Source organism: Corapipo altera, unplaced genomic scaffold, assembly GCF_003945725.1.
Source record: "Corapipo altera isolate COAL_440 unplaced genomic scaffold, ASM394572v1 22b, whole genome shotgun sequence".
In the NCBI taxonomy this organism is placed as follows: Eukaryota; Metazoa; Chordata; class Aves; order Passeriformes; family Pipridae; genus Corapipo; species Corapipo altera.
Window position 1 is genome coordinate 10,800,086 of NW_020884876.1, and position 25,384 is coordinate 10,825,469.

The window sequence follows — 25,384 nt, forward strand, 5'->3', positions numbered from 1 at the left end:
GAAAGGAGGCAAATTATTTCACTAGCTCTCTTCTAAAAAAACTAGGTAAAGAATTACTAGTCTCCTACCAAGAAATAATTTTGTTCCCAACAACAACCTACTGAATGCCTAACTATCAGTCTCTTAATGGAAACCTACAGAGTATTTAAATTACAATAGTAAAACATTTTAGTCACCATGCAGAGGAGTAATACATTTATGCATAACACGAGAAGTTCAATTCCTTAGTGTGTAGAGAACCTTTTAATGGGTTTATTATTTCTTTGCTTATCTACAGAATAAAGATTTTTAAGATTAAACTGAACAATGTTTTCAAAAGCAGAAATTGCATCTCAAAAGTTTTCTGGCAGTTGGGATGTACAAACATATTTTAAAAATCCCACTAGGCATCTAGTGCCCAATGTACATGGGGACAAACTGAGTTCAGGAGTCTACTTCTAAGATTTTCTAACTCCATATTCCTTCACTGTACAATTTTGAGTGTAGATATGAGCCTTGGGAGTTAGAAAGCCTTGGAGTTAGAAAAATAGTGTCTAAGCTTTCATTGATGTAGGAATTCAATGGAGTTTGGCTTCAGAGTTCACGGGTTGAAGGGAAAACTATACTGAATGCTGATGCTCTTTAAGGATTCCTCTTCCTATTAATTCCCATCACCTTTAGTATCCTGTGACTCCCATTCTTGTCTTCTGGTCCCTCAATATATCTAGCTTCTTTGGTACTTCCTTTTGGTGCCTTCAATTCTGCATAGTTAGCCCCATAAAATTCCTCTTTCTTAAGTTCTACCTGGTTAGAAAATCAACAGGCACACTCAACAGTACAAGGCTCCATATATACCAATGAACAGGAGCTAGGTAATAAGCACAATATCACTAACAAGACTCTCCGTTTTCTGTTTTTGCCCAGCAGATCTGATGAGATCTGTATTCTTGGCCAGTTATTTTCACTTTACAAAATGTGTAGTGAAACGATACACTTCCTCTCTGAAAAAATGGGTGAATATTGACCAATCGGTGTAAAAGGTGCTAGACAGATGCAACTGTATAACCTCAGTTTTCTTTGGAAACAAGGCAAGAATAAGAATGCCATCATCTAATGCTGTTGGTTGAAAACCCGTAATGTCATTGCAGAAGAGTTCCAGCTCTGGAGAGAGAACAGAAAATCATGCAAAAGTACTGACAGATTCCTAGATGGATGCCTATATTTAACTTGTATTCTGTAGCCTATGAGTTTGACAAATAATGGTAGTCATTTGAGGAAAAGATGAGATTTAGGAACACTGACTATGTGCCCACTTTTCAGTCATCAGATGTTTCATTCGGCTCTTGGTCATCTTTCTTTCCATGTAATTTCCTTCCAACTTCTTCCATATTATTAATACTTTGCAAAGCTGTTCTAGTCCCTCAGTTTCCCATTACAATCTTTTTTCCTTCTTCTATTACCAACTTAATATCCTAGGTTGTTTTTTTCTTCAGTCTCTGTTATCTATCTTTCCATCCCAACTCTTCCTCTAATTTCTTTTAACAGTCAGTAGAGGCTGTCTTCAGTGCCTCTTAGGCATAGGTATGCCCTTCAGTCATTATTCAATTTGTGTTTCCACTTTCTTACTTCCCTGTTATCTTTAGCTTGCCTAGCTAGCCACAAATTCCTACTCTGCTCACTGAAATATATTTCTCTTGGCTGTTTCCTTCACATCTTTAAGCAACCATTTCCCTTCAACTCAGATCTTTTCTCCCATTCTGTAAACAACTTCAAGAAGATGTTTTCATGGGACAGGATTTTTTTACCTTAAAAATGCACAGAACTTTTCTCCCTGCCCATAGAACTTGTCAGTGTAATGTGAAGAACTTTACAAGTTAATGTAACCTCTTAGCTTTTTCAGTAAAGAAAGAAATGTAGGCTATGTCATGCTGATAGCTCACTCATTATGGATCAGGGCAAAACCTTCAATAGAAAACCTAGACATCCTCCCCCAGCAACCTAATTCCCATAGTCTGCTCTTTTCCTGACCTAACAACGTACCTCCCTTCCTGTTAAATAGCAGTGGTCCCATGCCACTGGAAATATTTACAATAAGGCAAAATTATTACAGTAAAATTGACTTATTTATTGCCAACACTGAAAGATGTTGTTGAGGTCAATGAATGCCATTAATGTTGAATTTATGCAGCTGATGCTTTCAGTGCTCCCCAACTCAAGTAAATTTTCTAGAAATGAACTAAAATTCACACAGCAAGTATTTATAAAGTGATATGGTGTAAAGTTTCAGATACAACATTAATGCAGCATAGCAAAATAAATTTTATGTGCTGGGAACGTACTTGGTGTCATATAAAACTTAAAATCAGACAATTTTACAGTTTTTACAAGACCAACTGCCAGGAATAGTGTTTTTACATTGCCATTCAAACAAAACATTTACATATGCAACATACGATTTAAATATGTTAATCTTAATCATATAACATTATCACAGGCTGCTAGACAGCCTAGAGGAGAACAATACTGTTCTGATTACAGCTAGCTATTAAAGTGCTAGTGGGGTTCAATAACACTCTTCCAATGAAATAATTTAACAGAAATCGAACATGTAAACTATTATCTTGCCACGACTTCTTCCTCAGAGGTCCTGTATATGCAGCAGTGATGCTCCATTAAAAATGAAATTTACTAATTATATGTCATTGTCAGGCAACCATAAGATTCACAAAATTTATGAGAGAAAAATCTCTTCCTACGGGGATTATAGACATACAAGGAAAAGGATGGTTTAATTTGTCTCTCTGTGCATTCTGAGTTTAACATTAGTAAAATGTAACTCAAAATATGCATTAAAGAGGTTCTACAATTTCTCTTCCTCTCATAATGAAGTGTGCAAAACCAACAATAAAAGATAGATTTACCCATAAAGAAAAGTAATGAAAGAAAAATTATTATGAAAATCCAGTTATTGGAGGTACTGAGGTGGTAAGATATTTTGGTGCTAATTTCTTGTTGCCCAGGCAAATACTCTGATCTTGTTAGCTAAAATTTCCTTCTGCGATCAATTTACACCATCAAAAATGCATGCCTGCATTTTCATTGCAGTCAGATCCACTTTCTCATTGGGTCCCAGATGGGATCAAGTAGGATTAAAGTGTCTAGATGTTCAGACATTTCAGTATTGTGGACTATATTTTTGGACATAGATTTTAGATATCAAAGTCCTTTTTCAGATACAGGTCTTGAATTATTGTTATATATGATCAAAATCAACACAGCTGGCAATCAAACAGCTAAATAAATTGTAGTCCTAATCTAAAGTAACCAGACTGAAAGACTAGGAAGCTTTCCTTCAGATTTCTCTGGTTAGTTCCTTCTGAAGGGTTCTGTTGCTTGTGCCAAATGCTTTTAGTTGTTCATCACCAAATGAAAGCTGCCAGTAAATGTTTCTTTAGCTCTTCAGTAGTTCTTTAAAGTTCAAATTATTTGCATTGTACTTCATTACATTTCACTGCACTCATCATATGGCAAGTTCAAATTCATAAACAGTCTGCCTAGTTTCTTTCAAACAGCAACAAATGCTATTTTTATATATACTGGATGTATTTGTTTAAAGAAGACTGTATTCATACACACAATATTCATGTAAATATTGAAAAGCATCTTTTACAGAATCAAGTCAATGTTAGGTTTTCACTACCTTGCATAGTTCTGAAGCATATGCTTCCATTCCCCCCTCTAAATCTGTGGATTAATCTATACCTTATTGTCCAAAGCATTTAGACTGTATGTATCAAAGCTGCTCAGCAAGTTTTTGATTACTTTTTTTGCTTTTTTTATTCTGCATGTAGGCATAAGCAATTATTTTCAAAAAGATTTAATGATTTTAGATGCATGCATTTCTTTGGTACCAAATTGAGAGATTTTTACTGGGCTCCAATCCAGCCTACTGGAGATGGTTCAACTTATGTCCAGAAACCAAAACAATTACAATCAGATTCAAATCCTGTAGTAGATACGAAAATTTGATCAGAAACCCTGAGACTGAAAGGTGAATAACAAAGTACTTGTTGGATGGGGCTCTGAGCAATCTGGTCTAGATGAAGGTGCCCCTGCCCACAGCAGGGTGGGATTGAAACTAGGTGATCTTCCAGGTCCCCTTTCATCCTAAACCATTTTATGATTATATGATTCCGTAATGCTTCCAAAAATTAAAATGGCTAGAAAGTTTTTACTTTTTTCCCCTCTCTCTCACTTGTTGATGTTTAGAAAGGATTTTTAATAAATCACATATTCTTGATATATTACACAAGTTTGTCTAAGGTTTCCCTTCTGTTACTATCTATGTGATTAGATAGTAGAAAATACCACCCTAATTATAATAATTTTAAAGGTCAAAATAGTAATTGTTTTTAAATGTCCAGGGACAGTACAGTTGGTCAAAGGAAAAGCAATAGCAGCAGTAATACAGATAAAAGAAGAAAAAGAGTTAGTGACAGAGGAGTTTCTTCTCAGGCTTTTAATTATGGTAGTTAGCAAGGAGCATTTTGTTGGTTTTTTTCTTTTTTTACTTGACACAAAATACAATGGCAATTATAAAGGACACTTAATGTAGCATCCTGAAAGTGAAAAATAAGTGAACCTATACTTCTGCAATACATTCAGACACTCACTGGACTTGCTGATAACTTTTTAACCTATTTTTATCCCTTTGGAAAACATAGCGCATTAAAATGTGTATTACAATAAACTCTGATAGTTCTGAAATCAGAAATTTTTCTAACTACTTTGCAGCCTGTAGCACAATCTAGGTTTATGTTGGTTTAAGAGTAGCAAACTGAGATCTTGTTGTTACCAGATGAGGGTATCAGGATCCCGAGTGCACTAATAGGTCTTAGTGGCCTTGGCAAGTTGCATCCCAGGTGCTGAGCAGCCCCATTTTAGCTCAGCCCCAGCCTGTGCTCCCTGCTGGCTGTAAGGGCACTGCACGGGCTGGGGGCTTGCCATGGGGATGGTGGGACAGGGCCTGGCAGCCAGAGTAGGGCAGCCAGGGAGCAGCTGTAAGCAGCTCCAGCCCCAGGCATCAGGCACCTCCCTGGGATGTGGTCCCACCTTGGGAGGGCCCATGGCCAGGCAGGGCAGGGCCGTGGGGAGGAAGGGGTGAGAGGGGAGCAGCTTGCCCTGCTGTAGGCTGCTGATATAACTGATGGCCCTGGAGGGGGGCCAGAAGGGACAGCTGGGCTCAGTGGTGCCCTCAGGGCCCCGGTGGTAAGGTAGGGAAAGAGAGAAGTGGCCACATGCACTCAAATTTACCGGTAATGCTCTGCAACAAAAGGCATTACTTGAAACTCCATGATGGCTTCTCATCTTTGCACTTTTTTTACTCTTCTAACATGTGTCTCTCACTACAGTCTTGGGAGAGATACTGGATTTATTACTCCCAGTGAGAGCTGGACTCACCATTTCTCAACGATTTCTTTTAATAGTAGTATAAACAATTTTTCTTTTATTCTATTTGAGCTTCATACTCATGGATGCCTTCCTAGAATTTACTCAAACTCAAACTCAAAAGGTTTTCAGTGACCCTTAAGTGTGAATTTACTCTTTTAGTTACTGCTTTTAATACAGGAAGGGTGGGTTTTGGTTTTTTTTGTCATTATAATGCCTAAGAATCTGAAGGTTACCACATATTTGCTAGTTATGAATTCATCTCATTTCTTTGATAGCCATTTAAGAAGTTTTGCCTGAAAGAGACTCCAAGTTTTACTAGCAAAGCTTATGTTCTTTTAAATTTCTCAGAGCTTATGGGTATATTAAATGAGTGGATATCATAATCTAACTACAGGATGGTAGCAAAAATACAGAGTTATAAATCAGATTAAATTGTATTTTGTGTTTCATCTTAAACTTGTTGAGGTAATTTCTGTTCATAGATTAAAATTTGTTGAACAGTTATGAATCATTGGCTCTGGTACCAAGTTTATTAGAGCTGGACCAACACCAACCACCATGATTTTCAAAATAAACTTCAGTCTTCCAGTAGATTCTTGCTGGCATTTCTCTAAGTTTCCACCAACGCCGGGATGAATTAGACAATATGTGATACTCTGAATCCCTTGTAAGCTTCAAAACTGGGTCAAAAGTAAGCTGGCTCAGGCACAGCTCTGTGTTGAGCTGCAATAGCTGCACTGCTAATCACACTACAGCTAATCAGCTGAGAGATAGCACAGGTATCTCAGAAGTCAGCTATGTAAGCTGACTGTAAAATGAGTTGGCTTTCATCAGCAAAGTAATAACTGCTGTAACTATACAGCGAAAGCAAATTCAGTTATGTTTCCATTTTCAGATTTGTAAAAGAGTTCAAAATAATCCTGTTGCCCCTCTGTTCAACTTTTAGAGGAATATAAGCATTGTGCAGTCACTTACTTTAGAGCCATGTACCTAACATTCCTGTGATGAGTTTAGGTAACATGACCCAGGGGCTGGGGGAGGAGGACACATACACACGCTCACACACACAGAGCTCCCTGTTCCCTGGTAACTCAAGTATTTTGATTGAGGATGGATTTAAGCTCTTCTGCTAGATTTCTTTCTACCAAAAATGCTATTCATCTGTTCAGATTGACCACATCTAATTTAGATGATTTTGGACTGCTGATATGTTTAAAACTCTATCTTATGTCCAAAAGCATGTACTCTAGTTTCAGTAAATTTATTTGAAAAATCTGTTATTTATAAACCACTGAATGACTATTTCTCAGGAAATATTCCTTTTAAATAATATCTTAGTGTACCATATTCAAATAATGAATACATTGTTTCTTTTCTTGTAAATTAATGGTTCAACAATAAAAGTTTTTATATTAAGTTTATTGTATATATTCTTATACATTTTAAGTAAAAGAATAATAGAATTATTTAGGTTGGAAGACACCCTTATGATCATCAAGTCCACCACTAAAACATGTTCCTAAGTGCCACATCTCTACATCTTTTCAACACGTCTTCAAAAAGGCAAGAAGTAGGAACTAGGGAACTACAGGCTGGTCAACCTCACCTTGATTTATTGTTTGATGAAACAACTAATTCTGGAAATAATTTCTGAGCACATGAAGGACAGGAAGGTGATTAGAAGTAGTCAGCATGGCTTCACAAAAGGGAAGTCATCTTGAGCAGCCTGATAACCTTCTATGATGAAAAAACTCGTTTGGTAGATGAGGGGAGAGCAGTGGATATTGCCCACGGTGACTTCCGTAAGGCTTTTGACACTGTCTCCCATAAAATCATAGAATCATAGAAACATAGAATTGTTTGGGTTGGAAGGGACCTTAAAGATCATCTAGTTGCAATCCCCCTGTTGTGGCCAGGGACAACTTTCACTACACCAGGTTGTTCAGATGCGCAAAGAGAAGTTGATGAAGTATGGACTGGACGAGCAGAGAGTGAGGACTGAAAACTGGCTGAAGGGCTTAGCTCAAGGTATTGTGATCAGTGGTACAAAATCTAATTGGAGCCAGTAACTAGAAGTGTACCACTGGGGTCAGTACAGTATCCAATATTGTTCAACATCTTCATGAATGATCTGAATCATAGATCAGAGATAGAGTGTACCCTCAGCAAGTTTGCAGATAACACAAAACTGGGAAGAGGGGTTGAAACACCATCAGGTTGTGCTGTCACCAGAGTTATCTCAACAAACTGATATGGACCTCATGCAGTTCAACAGAGAAATGCAAAGTCCTGAACCTGGGGAGAAACAATCTGATGCAGCAGAACATGCTGAGAGCGTATCATTTGACTGCATAAGGAGAACAGCTGGTAACAGATTGAGAAAGGGCCACAACTGGAGTACTGTGTCCAGCTCTGGGCTTCCCAGGACAAGAAAGACATGGACATAGTGGAGATAGATCAGTGAAAGACCTCTAAGATAAGGGCATGTCTTCTGTAAGAAAAAGCTGAAAGAGTTGAGACTGTTCAGCCTGGAGAAGAGAAGGCTTGGAGGGATCTCAGCGATGCATACAGGTACCTGAAGGGTATGTGTAAAGAACACAAAGCCAGTCACTTTTCAGTGGTGTCCAGTGACAGGACAAGAGGTGACAAGCACAAACTGGAACACAGAGTGCTTATCAGGAAGCACTTCTTTACTGTGAGGGCAACTGCACATTGGTACAGAGAGATTGTGGAGTCTCCTTGGGGATATTCAAAAGCTGTCTGGACATGGTTTTGGGCAACGCTCTAGGTGATTCTGCTTGAGCAGGAGGTTTGGATCAGGTGACCACCAGAGGCCCCTTCCAAGCCCAACTGTTCTGTGATTCACTAATCCAGTTGAACGGCAATTTCCAATAGACTGTAAGAGGAGCTGTTTGTGGTTCATTGTATCATGTTAATTTTTATAAACCATATTAAAGTTTGATGAATTGGAATTTTCCAGCCAGATTTGTTGATAAGCTAAGATTTGAGGGAGGCTTAACATCACTAATGTCATGAAAATTGTTTCTTTGTCTATTCTAAATAATGTGGATTGATGACATCTTGGAGGCTTGCAAGACAGGGATACAGATATAAGAGAGAGACAAAATAAGCAAGTTGCAGGAAACATGACAAATATCTTATAGGAAACTCTAACATAAGCAAAGTTTTATCAGAAACAATTCTGGTATCCACTGATTAAGAAAAAAAGTTTCAGGATTTCACAGACTCCTTTAATTTCATCTAATGAAAACATGGCATATTTCCAGTACTGTATTTCCTGCTGAGTGCCTTTCAAGAATTGGAAACTTTTCGTCAGTACTTTTTATCATCACAAATAACTTCCCTGACTTAGACATATGTTACTACTACTACTAAAGTACTCACATCTTGTTCCATATCTCTTCTAAAAATTTATAGAAAAGTTCTCAAATTTTTGAGAACAGCAAAACAACTATAAATTTTTTCTGTGTTGGAAAATGAGAACACAGTAACATTGTCTGGATAATGTGAGACCAAGTGAAGCAACAGCTGGATGAAGTGGCAAGCTATGATTTCCTGTTGAATGGAAAGAATTTAACTCAGAATTTCTAAAATATGGTGCAGTATTGGAAAAATTCATAGGAACAAGAGAAAGTCAAATACAATCCAAAAAATGTAAATTTTCACGTATTTCTGGAAGACAATATCCCAATTTTACAACTTTCCACAAAGAAATAATTTCCTCCAATCCAAGATGACCCATATGTGTATGGTTCAGTGCTACAGAAAGCCTGCCAATTTTTAAATGAAAAAAATAGGGAATACAATTCTTGCTATAACTTCAGATTACAGAAACAGAAAGAGAACATTAGCATCAGCCAGGAACAAAGAGACAGAACATTGGAAGAAAACAATATTCTATAATTATTCTAAATTTTGATCCAGTAATCCTGTGCTGCAAAAAAGATTACAACATTAATAAGAACCTTCCAAATATAGATAATTGTCACTGCATGTTCTGTCCTACAAAATATACTGTAAAATATATTGTAACTGACATTTTGAGGCAGATTCAAAATGTAGCAAATAGTTTTAACTACACTAAAAAAGGAAAATAATCCGTAAGTTTCAAAGAAATAAGACATCCAAAGTAAAAACGGATTTTCATGTAATTTCTTACAAACTTTTCAATTCCTGTACATGGGATTTTATTTTCTGGCTGTGCATAGTCTGAATATCTAGTCTGAGACATTAACATAAATGCATGTCTAAGTCTATGTTATACCAGCAGAATTAGCCAATTGTATAGGAATATATAAGTCAGAAGGAAGCATCTTAGAGTAACAAATGTTGTACTGGAATAGAGCTAATTCTGATTGGCAGCTCAGTTACTTCACAGTTCTGCTCATTTAGAACTAATAAATGAATAATTTTCTCCCATATTTTCTTTAGTTTGTGAGACCACTTTACAGATGTGGAAAACAGAACAGGGATGAATAGAACCCGATGTAAATGTAAAGGGCATACATAAACAAGCACGGAAAAAGAATATCATGAATATGGCATACACCTCACAGTTTAAACAAGGTATAGCTCTGCTTTTTGAACTCCAGTAGCAGTGAGAATTATCCATTCCTTATGCAGAACACATTCTAATGAAAGCAACTTAAGTAATTTAAAATAAGAAGTCCAAAATAGGATATGTAGTAGAAAAAACTATATGATGTATATGAAATAGAAATAGTAATAGATTATGGTAATAGAGTATAGTAATATGGTAAAGCCAATGGGAATCGAGGTAGGAAAAGTGCATGAAAAGTTGTGTATATGTATTTATTTAATTTTATTGAAAATTTACATGTTATGATGGATGCCTAGAAAAATCAAACTTTAGCTTGTTTGAAAAGCAGATATATTTCTGTTATATAGAAATTTACTATGAAACAATAAAGGTTATATTTCTGGTGAAATAGTGACTTCTGATAATCACCAGCAGCTATAGCTCTTGCAATTGTATCTTTAATAATTTTTGATATCTTCTTAAATTTTTTTTTAATCAGTGGACTAGTTTGTCAAAATAACTTAATTTTTTAGTAATAAACATTTTCTTTCCTTTGAAATCTTGCCAACATTTAGAAGGATAAATTGCAGTCAGTTCATTTTTCTCTAGAGAATACTTTATGAAAATATTGAGGTTTGAGTCTGTGTCTAGGACAGATGTTCTTATTTTTATGCAGAGATGATAAACTTAAATTTAATATAGTATGATAGTTTCTGGGCAACTGAGAAAGATTCTAACGATTTTAAATCAGCATTCTGAGTTATCTGAAGCAGCACTGTATTTACCTTACTTATTGGCACAAGCTGCGTTATTTTTTTCTTTGGCTATTTCACTTGTCAAAACGAGATGTATCTATTTTCTTTATGACTGCCCCACAGTCCACTTGCACCGGACACAGTAACTGAAATTCATTTCCTCCAGTGGCCAAGCTATATATCTGATTTATCATTGGTTGAAGTGAGGCTGTACTCCAGGATTAGGTAATTTAGGATCTCCATGTGAGACAAAGGAGTGGCTCACAACATAAGTGTCATATAAGCACTGATCTAGCAAAGTATTTGTACTGTGATAAACTTCAACCATGTTAGTAACTTCAAGAATTCTGCTGAGAAAATTTGCATATTTGAATATAAGGGCCACCTGGACTGTGGCCATAAATCTAACTGGTTTCATAGACTAGTAAAATGGTATGCTGTTGTGCATACAGATACATATTTTCATAATAAATAGATTATTATTATTATTATTATTATTATTTCATAATAAATGAAGAAAATAAAATTTTTCCCATGCATGCTGTATAACTGAAGGTACGTGATTCATACTCTAGTCTAAACAGTTTACAACCATCTTTTTTTTGTAGAAAACTGCAACAATTTCATGAAAGCAGTAACGTACTGTAGTTAATTCTATGGTGTCATTATGGACTGTGACAACTTTATAAAACAAAAATCAGGAAATGTACTCTCTATATGGTGGGCTAACAAGCAAATATAATAAAAAACACAGATCAAACAAACAGCAAAGGGAAACCAAGAAATATAGTCAATAAAGAAAAAGACATTTTATTTCAGTACAAAATTTATCTATTCATTCATTCATGGAGTCACAAATCAAAAATGTTCCTGTCACAATAATGACTTTCATATAAATTGTCAAAATCCTATTCATAGTTATTACTATGAACGTGATAAAATGGCCCAAAAGATTAATTAAAAGAAATTTTTTAACAGCTTTTAACACTGTAGAGCTGAAAGAGCATAATTTTTTTGTATTTTTTAAGATGGTGCTTTTTTATTTACCAATTCAAATGTCAGTTAGTTGCTGTATTTTATGGAAAAAAAGATTGTTCCCTGAACTGGTATTAAAAAAACCCAACTTCCTAAGTCTCCTAAAAACATTAGCACCATCTTTACATCCTGGTGTAAATTCCCCATTGAGTTTTGCTTACTCAGTTCAGTGTTGTAGCTTTGAACATACTGCAGTACTCAAAATAGATACTGTGTTTGAACTTGTTTTCTATAAATGATAAGCTTTATTTATTTGATCTTTTGGGGAGTTTAAATCTTATTAGGATTGGCAATCTTTCTGTTATCTTTAATAGGCAGAGTGAAACAGTAGTTCCTTCAGGAGTTGCATAAGTGAACTAAAGTGGTTTGAGATCTGGTGGCGTGAGTTGTAACACTGTTTTTTTGGTTAGACAGCCGTGGTGTCACTTGACATGGAACAAAAAAGGGAAAAAATCCGCTGACAGTCTGTTTGTCATAGCAAATTGTCACATTTTGTACTGTGTCTACCTCTTTGATTTCAAACCCCTTTATTTGTTGCCTTCAAGGGGCACACTGCAAACAGTTACCTACTTTGGGTTTTCAGACAATATTGCATTTTAGAGGAACAGTGTCTAAAACATAAATGGATTTATTCCTCTGTAATGTGATCTTTACAACTTTGTAGTAAAGAGACACATGAGGTCCTTTTTTAGGGGCCCACTTGGGGTTCTTTAACGGCATAGACTAGACTAGACTAGAATATTTCATTTGAAAGAGACCTACAATTATCTTCTCATACAACTGCCTGACCACTTAAGGACTGACAAGAATTTAAAACTTGGTATTAAGGGCATTGTCCACATACCTCTGGTAGGTTCCAGTGGACTTAACTTTGAGCTTTTGAAACTCCAATTCTATGGTTTTAGACACTTCCAACAATATAATAATTTGGAATCTTCAAGTACTTAAATGAGGATCTTCCTTTTTATCTTATCGATTTAATGTAAAGCTAGATGCATGTCTGAATAAATACATTTAATTTATTATGATTTACCCACTAAGGCTGAATAGGAAAAGTTCCCATGTATTTCAGTGACAGCAATAATAAGCTTAGCTTTTTATTGTTCTTGGGTTTTGCACAAGTTGGATTCAATTGGAGTTTAAATCATGGCAGATGTTTTGAAATAGATTGTAGGAGTTCTGAGCAATATAATTAGAGCTTTTAATTTTGTATTCCTAAGAATACATCTTCTCATTTTTAGAAATTATTTTCTTAATAGAGGAAAACGAATTCACTGTGCATAAGAAATTACTATCCTGACCATTTATGTCACGTACTCATATAGAATGCTTCTACAGGATGGAAAACTGCATGGAAAAATTTATACTAATGTGCTTTGTCCTAGTGATAGTTTGAAGGATCCAGATTTTATTAAAATATTTAAAATCTCTATAATTTGTTTTCATATATAGGTTTCATAAACACTCCTGTCATTTATATTTTTATTAATCATATAATATTTAATTGCTCTAGGTAAATCCAAACAGTTTCTCAGAATATCTGCTAAAATGGATAAAGGAATATTTTTAATAATATTTTGATGAGTAAGATCAAAGCAAACTAAAATGAACTTTTTGTGGAAGCTATATAAATGATTTATTAACATTGGGGAAAATGTGTTTTAACTGTCATACTCTATTAAAAACATGGGCCAACCTTTTTCTAAATATGATTGATCTTTGAACTAATCTTCAGAATGGATACGTTTGGGTGTTTTCTAATGGACTCAGTGTTGGTCTGCAAGATAGTGTGTAATCTAAAAGTTTACTTCTTTGTGTTTATAGCTGGTATTGCTTTTCTCATGTTCAACTGAGGCCATATCAGAGAAATAGGAAATCTATTTTAAAATTTTAACAAAATAATTATACTGTAAGCTAAGCTTAAATTTTTCTATTTTGCAAATTTTTATTTTTCTATTTTTCTATTTTCTATTTTATTTTCTATAACCTGACTGCAAATGGCAGTTGGTTTAAAATTTCCACACCCTATTTTACACTACTAAATCATGCAGACTTTTCTGGTCATTAAAATCTGTATGAAGCAGCTAATTTATTCAAGTGTACTGAAAATAAAATATGCATTAAAATTCTGTTTAACAATGGGTTTTGAAATTAATTCTGAACAAGATGGAGAAAGCAGAATAGAATGAAGATCAAATCTTTGTGTGACAGATTTGTGTGGCTCGGATTACTTCAATAGTTTTTCACTGATTTACAGCAGCTGAAGCGCTGGCCTGTTTACTGAGTTTTCAGAATCACAGCCCTGAAATATCAGTTCCCGGGCTAAATTGTTTCATCAACCTTCTCATTCCCTAATTCATAGTTTAGTTATCATCTTGCTAACTTTCTTACTCCTTTCCTCTAGCTAGAGCTGTGATGTCAGCCCCATCACATTGCGAATGCAAAGGTTTTTTCATGTTCTAGATTGTTTTCATTGATGCTGGTAGTATCTTTTAAGTCACCCTCTTATTCAGATCTCTTACAGAGTATTCTCTTTTTATTCAGTTTCTTCTGCTGGGTATTGATTAAAAAAACACTGTAGAAATAATTGAAGTGGTATAACTAACAAACAGTGACAGAAGAAAAGAGAAAGAAAGGAGGAGGTAGAGAAAGAAAGGACAAAAAAGTGCTCAGATAGCAGCAAATAGATTGTTGCAAGGATACATTTCCAGAGATATAGAGGAAAAAAACATGAAAGAAGGAAAAAAAGACTGTGAAAGAAGGACCTAGAAGCTAGAGAATGTGAAGACAAGATCAGCTGAAAACACCCAGTAAAGACCAGCTCAAGTATGAGCAAATTATGTAGAATTGATCCAGTTTTGAAGATTTAACAAAAAAAACAAAAAAGAAAAAAAAAGAGAGGAAAAGGAAACTGAACATTCTAGATAGAACAGTGTTTCTGGGTGTTATGACAGACATCAACTTCTGGGTCAGTGAACTTAAAATTTATATGTAGTGGCAAGTAGCAAGCAAACAAAATGTTTGTTGCTGTAAATTAATTCATTTACCTCTTTGTAGTTTAAATGCAAGGCAAAAACATAGTTGCAAGCAGCTAAGTTAAGATTAGATACATATTATCACAATCATGTAAAAGTTTTATTTCACTCAGTATGAAAGTTGCTGAAAATTTATTCCAGCTAATGAGTTCTTGGCAAATTTAGAGGCCAAGTTAAAATTTTTTTCAACTTTTTATCTCATACTGCTTTTCAGTTGTTAAAGAAGTTATGTGAATAGTCCTGTTCGGGGTTTTTTAATATATTTTGTCAGATTCCCAACAGTTCACCCTCACAGGAAGACAGTCCTGTGTCTGATTAGTGATTTTCACTCAAAATTGATTCACAATGGTAAGAAACGTCATGTCAGCCTCTAAATACTTCTGAAATAATACTCTGAAACCTTCAATATGTTCATATTTTTCCCTTACGAAAATGTCATTTTGGCAAAAATAAAACCTTTTTGGGAGACCATTTTCATTGGAAAAGTATTTTTTAGACCCAGACAACAATTTCTAGCCAAATCTGTGGAAAAAAATAGATCCAGCTTACACTTCCTAATTATCCATAAGACTGCAGTGAGGTTGGTAAAACCCTGGGTTCTTGCATTGCAGTAAACACCACAGACACTGGGGATATCTTCTCTGCTTTGTTGTGCTTTGCCATATTTCATAAATGTGTTCATTGAACATAAACTGTTCCTTGGGCTAAAGTAATGTAGTAATACGACTCAATGGCTACGAGGTTCATCGTTCAGCTAATTTATGTGAAATTTAATTTCAGATCCCCTCGTACCATTTTTCTGGTGTTATTCTGTTTCTGGAAGGATGATTCTTAGATATGTTTAGAAATAAAATTAAATATATAATTCTTGTATTTAAATGGTTCAGTAAATTTACAAATACTTTGCAGAATATTCCCACTAACAGCAAATTATTAGGAACTGGATGAATTTTTAAATACACCCACTTGCTATTCATTTTTCCTGGTAGATGTGACTGATCACTTGACTCTCATGGTGTTTTTTTTCTGTTTTCTGACTTACTGACAGAAAGTCTTTAAGCAGAAAGAAAATAACATCTGGACATCCCACTGAATTGTCACTGTGCATTCATCTACATTTCATGAACATTTGGGGATGCCATGCACATTGAAAATACCTATCGGTACTCATCCAAGTACTTAGGAGTGTAATAAAATACCTGTAGAGTGCACTATTTGCTCATAAATACATGAAGATTGTGTAATTCAAGCAGTTCCCTCCATTTCCTGAAACAGAGCTCTACTTTCTTAAGCAAGTTTTAACCAAGTCTTAACCAAGTTAACCAAGAAAAACGTTTGGCTTTTGTTACTACATGGACAGCAAAAAAGCTGTTGAACGTCAACAGAGAATTTTGGACTCCAGTGTCTAGGCTAATTTCCCAAGCCAAAGAAAGTTGTCTTTGTGGGAACCTTTCTAGGTAACACTGATCCACACACTGGTGTCAGCTACATTCTCAGTAGGTATCCCTACCACGTGGATCTCCAGAAAGAAATGTTAGCAGTACTGCAAGTAATATGTGGTCTTCAGTATATAAAACCATCACTTTTCTTTATGTAAATATACGTTAACAGAATCAGTAAATTACGACTTAACAGTAGCTTGTTGGAAAATTTTCTCTGTTATTTATCATGTTAATAAATAAACAAAATTTCAGCTTTCTGGAGGAAATAGCTGAATAAAACATCTCTGTAATTTCTGTTCAGTACTTGGTAGAAAATGTTGTTGCCTTTTTTCCTCTAAATATTGCTTGTCTAGTGAGGTTATCTTTGATTTACCACGATTTCCTCTTGTAATTTCCTCAAAAATTAATTGTCTGAGAACAGTGCTTTTTGCACAGTACAATAGCATGTATACACAAAAAATACTTTAAAATATATTTATATCTAACAAAATAAAGATTTTGGTTTTTAACAACTCAAAATTTCCATGGAGAAAAAAACCTTTAGGAAACAATTTTGCTATTGTCAAAATCTGTTTTCCATCAAAAATCCATATTTCTAAAACCAGTATTAGAATAAACTGATGTTTTAATATTAGAACCAACTTTTCCCAGTAGTTATTGCAATACTTTCTCTTTGGAAAATGCATTTTCAAAACATGAAAAATAATTAGGATACTTGAGTCAACATAATGCTAACCCATCAGAAGATTCAACAGGTTAGTGAATTTTGACCAGCTAGTTGAACAAAAATAGTCTAGGTACATCAGTAGACAGTAGCTGCTCTTCCATAACATTCCTATCTTTTTGGTCCTTTCCTTGATGAAATCTTGTCTGTGAATCTTCAATTTTCAAAAATGTGTCCTAATGATTACTTAGCCTTGTATGAGCATTCTTTCATAATTTCCAGTTTGCTCGGTTAACTTCATACCAACTTTCTATGCTATACAGAAATGTTCAACTTGGCCTTGATTCTGCTTCCTGATTCTTTCATTTTGCCTAATATCCTCACAGTATGCAAAAAATAATAATGGAAAAATTTTGATATAACCCTTAATAATTATCCCTTGCTTGAATTTGAATATTGCTATAAAAAAATAAACTGATCATTTATACTGAAAGCATTTAGGCCAGTTAAAACAAAACACACAGCTGCTGTGGCAAGGAAACCTATTTTCATAGAACTTGGAACCCACAGATCTTCTCTGTCACTCAGGATGTTAATTCCAGTGTTTCTGTTTGTTTGTGCGTGGAGCTAGGAGACTTTTCAGTGAAGTGGACTCTTAAGTAAATGCAGTGCAGAGGATCAGTAATAAAGTATAGAATCACCATTGGTTTCATTGTGTGCAAAGTGGGACAAAAATCAGAGATCACTGATCAGCCTTTTAGTAGCCAGGCAGTTGGATTTTATTTTATAAGCTTTATTCAATCAGTGCCAAGCACATGATCAGTATAAATAATAATCCCTTCCGTGTGAATGTTGCTTTTACTGGCATTCTTATCAAGATCTCTGTTGAAATTTTCCTTGGAATATCTCTAGTTCCAACTATCAAATAATAATTTAGAAATCAGAGAATCATATCATTATCATAATTGTAGATAACACTTGGCCATGTGAAAGAATGGATTGCTGATATTTTCTAATGGGAAGTAGAAAAAGCAATGTATAAATATGTGAACAGTTCCATATTAAATATATTTTTTAAAAAATTGTTGACATGGCAACCTTTTTCCATTGACAGAGAGGAGAGATGAGGATGAGAAACATATGCAGGAAAAGACACAAGACTTAGAGTAGACACAAGAGAAATGTAAAATTGACCAGTGTATTCCACACAACTAATCAGGCGAATCACCAGGTTAATCTTTCTTTCTCTCTTTGTCCCTTAATGAAATCTCATTTGTTTTTGAGAGTAAATAGCTTGGTAACACAATTTCAAGTCCAGATAGAAACAAAGCCAAGGGTGAATGCAGAGTTTTAGACATGAAGTACAGACGAAGGAAGGTTCTGTTTTAGAAATTCCAGCCAACATCCTTCGCTCCAACCTTTTCCCTTCAGTCTTGCTCTATGACTTTCATATTGCCTGGAAAGAAAAGCAACATTTTGTGTTTTTTCCTTCTGTTCATACTGAGTCATATTGTTACCAAGCATCTGTTGCGGAAGTGAGGCACAGTTCTAACTTTGAGAGATGTTTCTAACTTCTTGTTAGAATTTCTGATAGTATTGTCTCTAGTAAAGTTGTGAAATCTGTGGCTTTACTCCTTTCCAGTTTCACCGAGTTTCATTTTAATGAAGTTTCACATAAACCTCAGAAGTTAAAAATATATTATGTCATTCCAGCGCACTTGCTAGTATGTAAGACCACGCATTCTCACACTTGATGCAAACTTAACTAGCAAATTGAGCATATTCAAAATTAAAGATATTTGTATTAAAATCAAAATAAAAGTTTTCTCACTGGAGAAGCTGAGGTTATTGAATCACTCCCTCATTTTTTGGAACGAAATGAAGAAAAGTTATTTATAGATCCTTTGTCTCCGTCTAACTACATAATGTGCAAAACAAAAAAGGCAGTCAATGAAGTTGTTAAAGCTAATGTTGAAGCACTGAACTGGGATTAAGCACCTAGACTTACTTATCCATAGCACAGATGACCTCTGCTTAGCGCTCTCACCATTCTGAATTCCATTCTAATTCTTACTAGACTATTTTTAAGGGTATGCATTTGACTTGCCTAACTAATGGCTGCAGTGTTTGCATGGGATTTTAAAAGCCAAATGTTGCACCTACAGCTAAAATGTGCAGTGTGTCCAAGCATGTAATCTGTAGATTCTCTATTTTATAAAAGGGGACTAATAATGATATCTACTTCAAAAGGTATTTTGGAAGAGTGAATACAATAAAAGTGAAAAAATGTCCAGACAGTTAATATCAGAAGATTTATACATAAACCTGACCTGTACAGGTTGTTTCAAAATAATTGCTATAGTCAAATTAACACTAGACATTTTCTCCAAATGAGCAAGTGCAAAGAACAGTTGAGGTTAAAGAGTCTGGTAGCTGTAATGAGCAGACACAGGTCTATTCCATTGTCTTTCATTTACTTGACTAGAGATTGCAAAAGGGCATATATGTACATACAAATATATACATTTTTTTTTTTTTAAATTTCCTGACTTATTTGGTGAGGGATGCCTGGAAGGGGTTGCATTTTAGATTGATGGTGCTAGTGACATGTTAATCTGACCAAAACTGCAGTACTATTATTGTTAAAATAATAAAAAGTTGTAAGCTTCTGAACTCCTCCAGACTCTACTTTTTTTTTTCTTGCTGTCAAAAAGCTCAAGAAAAATGCCAGAAACCAAGAATTCATAATCCTGTGCTCAAGGATTGCTAAGTGTAATGGTAGTGTTTTGGAACATGAATAAGACAGAAATAGAAGTTACATAAACAACAGACCTGACCTCTTTTTATCAGCATTTACTAGAACAAATACTGTGCCTGAAAAAAGACAGATAAAGTCAAAATATGACCAAAATAAAGCTGCCACACTTCAGTTAGAAGATACCTGGAAACAGACGTATAGTTGGATTTTCACTCGGGTTCCTCAAAAGTACTGTAGAGATAACAGAGACCACTTTAGGCACTTAACTACCCATTTAGTCTACATTGATATCAAAAACTGCCACCTTTCTCCAAAGGCAGGTATATTCTCCCGGCATTTCAGTTTCTGTCTATGACTTTGTATTCACAACATCAGTTCTGATTCCAGCCTGCTGTTATCTTAGCTAAAGTTCAGGGCCAACGGAAGACTCCTAACCTATGCTCAATAGACTCAATTCTGTAGGAGTGTTCTGACTGCAAATATGAAAACAGATTAGAATAAAATTGCTCCAGGTATTGGTCAAATCTTTTTACTTTTAGCCATACTGTAAGTGCAGAACATCTAGAAAGTTTTACAGTAAAAACACTTTGTGTAGGATAACTGACCTGAAATTCCTGTGAGAAATTGGGCAAAGTATGGATTTGAGGCTATGTCCTGAGTATTTCATCTGGGCCATTTGTTACACAAGAACTGTTTGTTTCTGCTTATTCCCTCTGTTTTCTGTTCCCATTCTGCCTGTACAAACATAAACAAGTAAAACTGGAATTTATGACCTTGCTTCCAGGAAAGGAGTGCACAGGTTTAGGACTGCATCCTACTTCCAGGCCAGTTCAAGAGAAAGTTTTTATGGTCCTTTCTAATGCATATAATAGGTGAAATGTAGCAGTTACTGATTTCACTAGCTTTTCACTGCATTAAAATTAGTGGACAGCTGTATAAGTATTTCAGAACAACTTTACATTAAAATATTCAGATTCATATTTGTCTGCTTGGAAAATCAAATAACTTAGATCAAATTTAAAGATATACAGGGTGAATTAGTAAGCGAATGTGAGGACTCAACAATTAAGATGAATACAGATATTGGATTAAATGCCATTAGCTCATTCCTTATAGCATCAAAACTGAAATTATAATTAGCTATGCTGTGTTTTGATGGATGCCTCTGTTGACAAATATCGAAAAGAAAATGACCATGTCTTCAAAAATTACTAATTTTGAAATACTATTGAATAAAATACTGTGGGAGTGATTTGGGTACCTAAACAGAACTGTCTGCTGTCACTGATACCATTCTTGTTCTTGTCTGTAAGGGCACTCACTGATTAAGCATAGTCTCAGTAACACCACTGCTCAGCTTTTATACACCACAGTTTTCCAAAGTTAATAATTCAACTTTAATTAATTATGTGGCCATTTTTTCCTTCAATTACCTCAGTGGTCTTTCCCTCTCCCTCCATATGCCACTCCCACTATCCAGAAATATTCCTCTTTGATGCTCTCTCTGCTGTGATAGTAGTTTAATATTAATCAACAAATTGAAAACATTGTTTTCTAGAAATTGCACATGTTGTTAATCTATTTCTTTTTTTCTCATCCACACCTCCGACATTTCAATTTTTGTTTTCTTTGTTTGAGTAGGAACCATTTTCTTTCTTACTTCTCTGTCCAGTGTGTTCTATAATGGTGCCTTAATTCATAAATAAATATTTTGGTGCTAGAATAATAATAAATAATCAGGCTATGTATCCATAGTGCTGTCAGGTATATTATGTACTATAATAAAGTTATTTTAAAATGCTGAAGACTGATTTCATCAAGCATCTTCTGGAGCTGCTCTAAACAAGGATTCCAGAGGGGCAGAAAATGGCACCTAACACCATTTGCCTTGCACCAAGCAGAGTTTAAACCCACTGAAAATATACTTCCAAAAAGTTCAGTCTGTCTTTGAGCTCCTTTCTATCTAATGTCTTTCCTCTTTAAGTCACCCTTCTTCCTTCAGAAGGGGAGAAACATCAACAAAACAAGCAGCTTCTCAGAGCATCTAACAGAAAATGCCATTTATAGTGACCTTTCCTGAACTTCACCAGTACCCACTGGAGGTACAAAATATCTGGAGAGAAGATGGGTGTGAAAGGCTTTTCTGCTTAGGATAGAATTTTGGCTAGAGTAGCTCCCAAACTCTGTAAGGGAAGTTGCTGTAACATTGACTGAAGTACTGAAAAAGTCTGGCTTTGCAGATAAAATTTCATTAAAAATGTCATGCTGAGTAAATAAGTGAAGTACTTCATATTTCTGCCATTAACATTTGTGCAATTTCTGGTATTGTCCCATTCTAACAACATGCAGAATACCTCCTAGCACAGCCCAAAGCATGTCTGCATTTCCCAGCTGATAACTGAATTCCATACTGGTGTACTGGTAAGAGTCAGATATGGATGTGACAGGAAATTACTTAGCTGTCCTTGAAAAGATCTTATTTTAGAAACAACTGGTGCTTTGGAAGGAGTATGGAAACAGTCTAGACTATAGGAAAGGATTTTTGTGTTGTTTGAAATCACTAAATATTCAAATATTTAGACATGCTAAGTAGAGCTGTTTTAAGACTGCACTACTTTAATTCCGATGCCCAGCCCATTCCATACAAAGGAATGGAAGAGCCATCCTTTAATGGAAAAATGCAAAACGTGTTTGCATTGCCTAAAGGAGGACAGTGTAAACTAGAAACGAGGCATGGAGTCTTCTGTGTTGCTGCACTTACAATTCAAAGAAGCATTTCATTTTTTTTTTAAGGCATTGTTGAACATTTCATTAACATCAAGACAGTTTCAGTCTTACTTATAATCTGTTACTGTATAGGATACAAGCATTGTTCCAACACATTTCATATGTTACATTGTTATAGAGATTATGAACATAATGTTTTAATATTGTGTAACACATTACAGTGATTCAGTAACATTTGCTAGAGGTAAATACAAAATTCATTTTCAGTCCAGTTTTTATTACTAAACCACAAATAATGTTGGCTGATCTGAGCAGCTCTGTTCCAGATTCAGATAGCTTTAGAAAAGGAATTATTTTCCATTTTCAGTTAGCTGCATGTTCTCTAAACTGATTATTTTCCATGGAAAACACTCATTGATTAGCACAATGACTGAAAAACACACCTATGCATGACTGTTCTCTGATGTTCTCTGAGTTTGAGGCCTGCCTTCTGAATCAGAGAAAAACAGTGTTTTAGGTCAAGCACAACATGTTGACATCAAAATCTCTCTGCAAACAATTTTACAGCAAATACTTTTCATTAGTTGAGATTATCAGCTATTTACTTTGGGGTTTATCCACAAAATCTTCAAGTAGTATTTGCAGAAGCAAATTTGCTACTGCAAAATGCTGCCAAAGACTACCTTTTGCAGAAGTTGGTTTGAAATTAAAAGCAGGAAGTGGGTTAAAAAAACTTTGAAACATGTCAAGTGCTAACACAATTTTTATTTGTGAAATTTATACTGTAAATCCTCATGTAAAGTGAAAAAATGAAAAAAAAAATTGAGACATGTTTTTTAAAGATATAAATTCCAAATGTAACTGTGATTTAACTTTCTCCAATAGAGATAGCATAAGTTGTTCCATGAGAAATACTCCAACAATGAATGCTTTGTTTAGACTTTTCTTGATCTTTTCTATTCAAGAAAATAACAAATGTCTTGTTAGAAAATAAAGTATTTTCATATAATCCAAAAATATAATATATTATAAAGGAAAATCTGTTTGAACAGGCAATAATTGTTTCTTTTCCTAATTCAGTTTCTCTACCCCAAAATTAAACATGTAGGAAATACAAAAAAAAATGTTATTTTGTGTCAAAAGAAATTCCCCAGTGTTTAAAAAACCCTTAAATACAGCTAATTGCACAGATTTTGTACCATTGCTAGATCTTGATATCATCATTATTATAAAGCGGACTTTGAGCAAAATGACAGAAATCCCATCCTTATAATGGTCAAGTTTGGTCAGACACAGGAGTATAAGAACACTGATAGAGCTGAGCTAGAAGTCCTAGGAAGTTTTTTCTACCTGTAATTCTGGGGACATCCTGCTAAGAGGTGAGATTTTTTTTCTGGTTCTAAGAAAAGTACGTGAGGTCTCTGGATGCTTGCCCTTTCTGTAAACTAAATACTATTATTACTATATGAAATATCTGACCCATTAACACTGTAATTCATACTTTGGTTAGGATTTTTCTGTGTAGTTAATTGGAAGTACCCTTGTCTAAAATAACTACACATGCAAACCAGAACTTCCTTATTTCTGTCTTTTCCTCCCCATTTCATTCAGTATCTAGTAAGTACAGCAGTTAACTAACAGATCCTTTTGCACTGGATCTTCTATATCCAGTATCCAAAAATCACTTCTATATATATTTTTTGCTATAGAATGACCACACTGTGTTTTAGAAGCCCAGTATTAAAAAGCTGTACTTTTGTACATTTCCTTGAAAATCAGAAAATTTGTGACATTTTACACCCAAGGAAACCCCCATAATTATAGAAAGTGCCTTAGCAGTTTTGCTAGTCACAATTAGCAAGTAAAGGTAGGTGAAAGCAAACACAAGACTTAAAATCAGATTGGCAAATAGATTATACTTTCTGAAGAGTCAGCTTTCACTTTCCCTATCTGTACCAGTTGTCTGTAAGTAAGGGAATGGAAGTATTATATCTTCTATTATATTCTAGTGTGTACACACATGCACATACCCATCATATCGTGCACAGTAAAACTAAGCCTAAACCTATCACATTTTTTTCAGAAAAGCAAAATATAATAAGTAATATGAAAATTCATAAACAACGAAAACCCCCAATCTGATATCACAAATAAAATGAACAAAAAATAAGTTGTAGTCCCTAATTTTTGAGTCCCTAATTTCAACTGATCTCAGTAAGGTCCAAAAACTACAGAACAGAAGGACACTCTAGTCTATTTTCTGAGATAACAGCAATGTAAACAATGAGAAATATATACAGCTTTGGGGAAAAAAGTAAGTGCCGACTTCCCACTGAATGCCTGGCAAGAACTACCAGTAGCAGTGTCACTAGGCCTTTCAAAATGTGTAGCTTTCAAAACATCTCCAAAACTCCCCAAAATAATGTAACCTTAAGAATGTCCAGTGATGGATTACAAATCTAGAATTAGACTTTGGATCTCCACTGGACAGCAACAGAAGTTAAAGTACAAATTGAATCAGACTATTGGATGAAAAAGAAATCAACATCACTTTGGCATCAGTTTTGAAAGGTATCTGTTTACACACATTCATGTTTTCATATTGTATCAAAACCTAAAAAATAACTGGGTACTTGCTTCTGTTTCAACAGATACCTTGAGTCATTCTTTATATTACGTTAGAATTATTGTAATTTTTGCTTAAAGGAAATCTGTCTGCCCAGGAGGATTTTCTCAGGTAGCAGGTATCTTTTTTCTAGAGAAAGATGATTTTTCAGACCTTGTCAAATCCAGTCTTTTCATGAGTCAGAATAAAGACACATTCATTACTTTTGAGACATTATGGTCCATTCTTGAAACTTTTAGAAGAGTCTATTATCTGAACCTGGGAATTACTGCTACATGGATTAAATAAATTCTGTCTTTCACTTCCAGAAATTATAAATATTATGTATTAAAATAAAATAAACACTATTTT